This window comes from Staurois parvus, unplaced genomic scaffold (genome assembly GCF_062004578.1).
Source record: "Staurois parvus isolate SC_StPar_1 unplaced genomic scaffold, SC_StPar_1.0 ptg000647l, whole genome shotgun sequence".
Classification (NCBI taxonomy): Eukaryota; Metazoa; Chordata; class Amphibia; order Anura; family Ranidae; genus Staurois; species Staurois parvus.
The window spans coordinates 940340-948616 of NW_028318443.1; positions in this window are offsets into that span (position 1 = coordinate 940340).

Consider the following 8277-nt stretch of genomic DNA (forward strand, 5'->3'; position numbering starts at 1 on the left):
TCCACTGTCTGTATTGGTTTTATCTTGGTTCAATAAAGTGGATTGTTTGGAGTGTGGCCAATCAGACGTCCTTTGTTCTAAATCTCTCAGCTACTGAAATTACCTCCTTGCTCATATATGCTACAGGGCACCGAGATGTTCTGTACATTTCCAAAAAAAAATAGTGAGAGAAAAAGCAAGAAAAGGGAGTCAAATCCTCACGGTGCAGCAGTTACTACTTTCTTTTGGGATTAGGCAGAGAGAATAATGAAATTAAGTTTACTATTTAGCATATCTGTATATTTTGCTGGAACCCAATGGGCATCTGCAACCAGAATCAGAGCTTGTGGAGAATATATTTGCCTCCATTCCAGGGACGTCCTTAGGGTTGGTGTCACCCGGTGCGTTAACACTTGGTGTCACCCCTCCGACAATGCCTGCAGGATGGATCAGATCTGTGGATTGAGCATAATGGATCGGAGTCCGAGCCATTATGATCCTCAATCCACAGATCCGATCCATCTTGTGGGGATCGTCGGCTTGCAACCTATACGGGGTTAACTGATCTTTCAACACTGGTCCGGTCTGCACATGCTCGAGAAGTGATGTCAGCACACTGGGCAGCACAGTGGCTAAATGGTCAGCACTTCCGCCTGGCAGTACTAGGGTTGTTGGTTCAAATCCCAACCACGGCACCACCTGCCTGGAGTTTGCATCATCTTCCTGTGCCTGCGTCAGTTTCCTCTCCCACTCCAAAAGACATGCTGGTAGGTTAATTGGATCCTGTCTAAATTGTCCCTCGTATGTGTATGTATGAATGTGAGTTAGAGACCTTAGATTGTACTTCCCTTGAGGGTTAGGGACTGATGTGAATGTACAATATATATGTAAAGTGCTGTGTAAATTGACAGTGCTATATAGGTACCTGAAATAAATAAATACATGTCAGATGGAGGAGGTTCCTGCTATCACGGTCACATTTCCTGGTTACAGACAAGTCCCGGATCTTACACAGCCTTAGCTAGATCAGTTAACCTCGTATAGGTTGCAAGCCGACGATCCCCGCAAGATGGATCGGATCTGCGGATTGGGGAGCATAATGGATTGGACTCCGATCCATTATGCTCAATCCGCAGATCCGATCCATCTTGCGGGGATCATCGACTTCCTTTAAAACTTTCCTTTTCGTGGAGAGGGTCCGGTTTTCACCCCGTGCGATAGGTGTCACCCGGTGCGGCGCGCACCCCCGCACCCGCCTAGGGACACCACTGCTCCATTCAGACCATATGTAATGGAGGCCAGATGCAGATAGAATTTGCAGAAATAGTTGGTAATGACAGGCTCTCTCAGTAAAAGCTTCCTTTAATCTATATCTACACCCAAGACTAAAATTGTAATATACTGCAGCCTACCAGTCCTTAGTCAAAAATTTGGAAACATATGCAACTGTCACATCAAAGAGTCCAGCCTGGGTAACAACCTTGGCTCCATCCATACAGTGAGGCAACTAAGTGTAGCCATCCTAGGATAATTATTTGCAGGACCACCTGCTGAAAATAAAGGCTAAAAAGGCCTCCTTAAAAGGAAAACTAATTCAGCCACATCATCTAAGGACTGGTAAAGTGCACTATATAAAATGATTGTGCTTTGGTTTGGATACACTTTACGACTAATTACTAGTTAGTTATATTCTACTATTAGGCCCCAGTATGGAGCAAAATGCTTTGGAGAAAGGTGCTGATTGGAGTGTTCTCTGTTGTCCTGGCACAAAATAAACAACATGAGCTTGGAAACCTAATGAAACCAGCCAATCATGAATTGACAGAACATCTTCAAATGTCCAGATCCTGCAAGGACTAATCTGCAGCCCTCAAGTCAGTTTTCTGCCATGCACTCCTTATTCATCAGCCACTGTAAAGTTGACACCAAATGATCCTCGTGGACGTAGTTTGTTACTTACCTGGACTGGGGCATTACAAGTTCTCTCTAAATTCATGATTCTTAGAAGGAAGATAAAATTATTGGGCCCAAACCCCCTGAAACTCAATGCTCAATAAGTAAAGCAATAGCTCAACCAACAAAAAATAATGCAACTACCACCTCTGGTAGACTGTAAGGTATTCATTTTTTGGACATTGGTTTAGAAACGCATTAAATACTTTATACTTACAACTGGCATTTGAGGTCTGCTGGCTTGCTGGTAAATGTGGTTCCAGCAGAGCCTCTATCAATATAAACCACAAAAGTACCTCCAATCACCAGGTCTCCTGGCTGGCTTAGGTGCCCATTGATAGTCTCGCTGGGCAAGTGACAACCTTTCATAGACCCCAGACATGCAGAAACATCCACAAAAACAAAATAAATCACCCACATCTCACAGAACAGCAGGCGGATTGTTATTTCAGTATTATTATTAGGAATCCTTCCTTACAGTATTGTTCTCCTGTCTTATCAGGGATCTTGCTTATTTAGGGGAAGATTATTTTTCTCTATTTTGTTTTTCAGTCTTTCCCCAACTGATTGTCTCTGTCATCTACTCTGGAAAACATCTGTCACAATCTATTAGTCTGAAGAACAAGAGGACTACCTCATTTGGAAGACATACTTTTTCCAAGATGCCATAAACACAAGGCAACATTCAACTGTCTGTCAAAGTTGTGAAGAATTCAGTGAGTTGGATGGTGGTGCTCAGTCATGGTAATTGCCTTTAATGAAAAAATAAATAAATAGACAAAAAAAAACAGAATCAGTCATATGTATGACACAGTTACAATGTTCTTTTGTCAGTGTTCCAAAGAAAAAAGTCCTACAGAGACCTGAATGTCCAGAGAAAAATAGGAGAAAAGTCATATAAGGTCCGTCATTCTTTCAAAAATCAGCTGATACCAGAGGAGACCTACAGAGAGGTAGCACACTCATACCATACAACCACCATACATATGAAAAAAAAACGTTTAATAGACAAGAATTTTATGCTGTGAGATAATTTGATTTGGACCATTGGGAATCTGATTAGATGGTGCAAATTGTTGGAACAGTAAGAAAGGACACTCTTGGGATAATATTATCATCAAGGTCATATTTTCCTTATCACAGCTGTGTATATTGACAGATTTATTCTTTTATATGGATCATTCAGGCCAGAATACACTCAGGACATGTGTTTTCATGCACTGAAGTGCGTTGCATTTGGCAGCCAAATCAAAATGAATGGGCTTTATTTTTATTATTATTATTATTATTATTATACAGGATTTATATATTATTATTATACATGATTTATATATTATTATTACACAGGATTTATATGGCGCCAACAGTTTGCTCAGCGCTTTACAATATAACGGGAGACAATACAGCAACAATACAGTTCAATACAAGAGGGATAGGAGGGCCCTGATCCTTGGAGCTTACAATCTACGAGGGAGGGGCTAGTGGTACAAAAGGTAGTAATTGTGGGGGATGGACTGGTAGGAAGAGTAGAAGATTCCATTATTAGCTGAGGGCAGGATAGGCTTCCCTGAAGAGATAGGTTTTCAGAGATCGCCTAAAAGTGAGCAGAGTAGGCGATTAATCTGATAGAATGGGGAAGAGAGTTCCAGAGGATGGGGGAAGCTCTGGAGAAGTCCTGGAGATGAGCATGGGAGGAGGAGACAAGGAAGCTAGAGAGTAGGAGGTCTTGTGTGGAGTGGAGAGTGCGTTTGGGTGATATTTAGAGACAAGATTGGTGATGTAATTTGGGGCGGAGTTATAAATGGCTTTATAGGCTATTGTTAATGTTTCTAATTTTGTCCATTGGGCAATGGGAAGCCAGCCGGTGTCTTATCTTTACCATCCCATTGCATAAACCCCCCCCCAAAAAATAGGTCATTGCATTTTTTCTATGCACAGCAACTCACAATGAGTTGGGGTATTCTGTAATTTGCCTTCTGGACTTGCTTTGGGTTCTGTTAAAAACGAATGGCACCTTACCACAATTAAAGATACAAAGGGCATTATCAAAAGATCTACAGCAATAATATTGTTGGGCTTGGTATTGCAGTCCTTAGGTGTGGTGGCCAAAACCTTTTTTTTGGATAGATCAGGGAAATGTTAAAGCTCCTTTCTTTGTTCCCAATGTTCCAATGGGAAGGTATCCCTTCATGTGTGGAGACACAAGGTGTGTGAATTTACTAAAACTGGAGCGTGCAAAATCTGGTGCAGCTCTGCATAGAAACCAATCAGCTTTCAGGTTTTATTGTCAAAACTTAATTGAACAAGCTGAAGTTAGAAGCTGATTGGTTACTATGCACAGCTGCAGGGGCGGACTGACCATTTGCAAACTCGGGCCCGGGGTCAGTAAGGTGTCCCATGAGATGCCCCTGGTAGCTTTTTCATAGGCTTTTTTGAGTTTGGGCAAAGACACAGGGGCCCCATGATCCCCTATTGCCTGGGGGCCGCATGAGTTGTCAGTCCGCCCCTCTAGGCATCCTTTTTAAAAACCATGGATATGAATATGGAGTTGGACTTTTTTTTTTATTTTAGAAATTTATGCCCATTCAGACAAAATAGCCCTTGCAAGGTCAGGTACTGATACTGGTCGAGAAGACCTTGTCACAATCAGTGTTCCAATTAATTCCAAAAGTGTTCATTAGGGTTGAGGTCAGGGATCTGTGCAGGACACTTGAGTTCCTCCACACCAAACGTAGTAAACCATGTCTTTATAGAGCTGGCTTTGTACATTTAGGAACAGTCATGCTGGAGAAGAGAAGAGCTTTCTCCAAACTGTTGCCACAAACCGGGGCGGACTGACAACTCATGGGGCCCCCGGGCAATAGGGGATCATGGGACCCCTGTGTCCTTGCCCAAACTCAAAAAAGCCTATGAAAAAGGTACCAGGGGCATCTCATGGGGCCCCCTACTGACCCCGGGCCCTCAGGCAGTGCCCGAGTTTCCAAATGGTCAGTCCACCCCTGGCCACAAAGTTGTGTGCTACAGCATTACGAGTACACTTCACTGGAAAGAACTAGGCCTAATCATTTAGCTGGCTGTCAATATGCTTTTGGCCATATGCTGTCGCAAAGTGTGGTGGTCAGGTGTCCACAAACTCTTGAGCATATAGCAAACTTCAAACACATTTTTAAAAATATTTAATTTTATAGGAAAATTTTTCAGAGTATAGCCATAGTTAATATAATATAAAATAAACCTGGGAACCCTATTGTTTCCCGTCTGCCTAGTTTACATTGCCGTACCCAGTATATATGTTAGTTTCTGCAGCAAGGATCTTCGTTTTTGTTCTTTGTTCTATGTGCTCTGACCAACATGATGTGGCTCTTACTGGCCTTAATATATATCACTTATATATCAGGGTATGCATATGTTTGTCTTTTATGACTGTGTTTGTACCTTATGGTCCGTCATTGTTGTTTTTTACATCAAAATTTGAACAACTTAATAAAAGGAGATTAAACATGAAAATATAAAATATTAGAATGGAACCACCAGGACAAAATGATTGAACAAGGTATACTGTATATGCAAAAAAAATGTTTATTTGCTACACTTTATTCTGTATGTAGCCAGGTGCCGGCTATATCATTATGCCATGCAAGGACACTTACAAATGGGACTACAATTAATCCTTTTTCCCCTTAGTGCCCAGTACTGGGACTGCTACATCACTTCCTGTTAGCAGAGCGGATACAGCTCTTGTACAGCTGAGGATCCTGGGATCTGTAGTCCTATAGCCAGTATATGCTGTGTTCCTCTGGGCCAATTGGCCTACAACTACCAGAGAGAGCTGAATACAGAGGGGCGCTGGGAAAGCTTATATATTCTACAGCAAGTGACTGCCTTGCTTTCTTGACCCAGGATTTAGAGCTAAGAATAGGGGGACTGCCGTTCTCCTCCAGAGATAGATTGCTGCCTACTACTGCGGGACTCTGCATACAAGTTCTGCACAGCGGTGATGCCACATCTGGATGGCATCAGCTTCTCTGCATCAGGACTGTCCAGTCTTCAGCCAGTCCAACTCTGCTTGCCACACTGACAGGCTATCAGGCAGTAACTCCACACTTCTCTGCCAAGAGCCTCTGCAAGAACCCTGTTCATAAGAGGCCATGCTATCATATCATATTTATGAGTAGGCTGATGCCCAACCTCTTTCTGACAGCGCTCTAGTGACACTGCATGCACACACCTTTACAACTCAGTACCAGGAGATCTTTGCTATGTGCATTTACCACAGTCTATCTCTTCATTAAATTACCATTACTCACTGCTGTATATGGGCCCCACCATTGCTAGCAGAAGACAACTGCTACTATCACATCAGGAACTTTAAATATCTCAGGACTCAAGTTGCTATTTATAGTTAAAGGGACCTCTTCACATCTAATCCATTTTTATTCAAATTAGGGAGTCTATACCCATATATATATAAATATATATATGTACATGTATATATACAGTATATATATATATAATTCTTTGCATTCCCTATTGTGACGCTGGTAGCCCAGAGGGAGCTGATAAGTCAGTAAGCCTTCTCTTCAACCTCCTGTTGGTGGTGTTGCAGTTGCATAGCTACAATGCACCATTTGGTTGCTATTTGGTTACTTCCATTTTATCAGTGTTTTGCTTTTATGTGTTAACTGGGGATGTACCTCCTAAACCTTCGTTCTGTGGCCTACTCTTTTGACTGAGCCTAATATAGAAAAGTTACTTAAGAATCAGGTCTCTTGCATTAATATTTCATACTCTTGAAATATGTCTGAACCCAGAGTTTCAGAGGTGTCAGGAGGCTTGCAAGGTTAGGGCAACCATTGGGGAAAAGTATTATCAAGTGGCCCCTGTGGGGGTAGCACTACATTTGGGGGCTCGTCTGGGATGTCTCCCACAGTTAGCCCTAGCAAGCGGAGTCAAGAGCCAAGAGGTGAAGAAATGATGGAGTCTGATGGTGACTGAGTGGGGCCGAGAGCAAAACATCCATCTGGAACTGTGTACTGTGGTTGAGATACCAGGAATTGAATGGACTGAAAGGGAAGTGTGTCAGCTGGTGAAGAATCTGGTGCCAGATCTGTCAATCTCATTGACATGAGGACAGAATTTGGTATGGCCTGCACTCACGTATTACTAGAGTGGAAGGAAGTTATACCTGAAGGACAGGACAGCATTAGTTTGGTAGAAGGAGTTGAGGCTTGGGTAATCCCATTTCTGCCCACAAGTGAATTGTTGTGGGATCACCCACGCACAAGCACGGAAAGTCTGGTGTCTGGAGGATGATGACCCACCCCCCAATTGGGTTTTCCCCCTGATTCGTTCTACACAGACATGAGCAAGCTAGTTGAGATCTTAGTAAAAAATAGTTCTGCTTCTGTCAGTCAAGGATATTGGAAGCTTCACCTTTTCTTGGGGAGTATTCCGACCCCCGCGGGAGAGGAAGAGTTTAAAACCAGGATTGATCAGGCAACTCAGGCTGTGGAATAATGGAATGTCCCAGAAGTAGTCAAGAGACAGAGACTAAGTGAAAGTCTTAGAGGGCCCACAGCTGAAGTGATTCACAGACTGAGGTTGGGAAAGCAGGATTTTGTAGCAATAGACTATATTGACGTTATATGCTGTGTTCGGCCCAGAGGAGAAACGTACAGACCTTTTTGCATAAGTTCGAGCACACTCATCAGTGTAGGGGTGAGAGACTTTTTCGAATGCATTACTCAAGTGGATAAAATTCTACATCAGATTATTCAATTGAAAGGGATTGATCCCTGGGATGCTGATAAGGTTTGACTGGAGCGGATTCTACAAGGTGCTCGACCCAAACACCTCATTTGTCTGAAACTATTACTTAAGGGATCACAAGCAACCCCCACTTTTTTATTTAAAATATATATTTGTATGACAATTTAAAGCCATTTTTTTATGTTAATTATCTTTACTAAGTATGTATTCCAAAGGCTTTTTTTTAACATGTGACCATTAGCAGAGGACTAGAAGCTCCTCCTGGCACAATTTCCCTGCAGACAGGCTGGAAAACTGCTGGGTCATGTGCAGGGGCGGACTGACCATTTGGAAACTCGGGCACTGCCCGAGGGCCCGGGGTCAGTAGGGGGCCCCATGAGATGCCCCTGGTACCTTTTTCATAGACTTTTTTGAGTTTGGGCAAGGACACAGGGGCCCCATGATCCCCTATTGCCCAGGGGCCCCATGAGTTGTCAGTCCGCCCCTGGTCATGTGACGGCTGTATATCGATTAGGAAAAATATACTTAGATGGGGGTTTTTTTCTATCAAAATAATAACAGTGCCATCATCCCCAT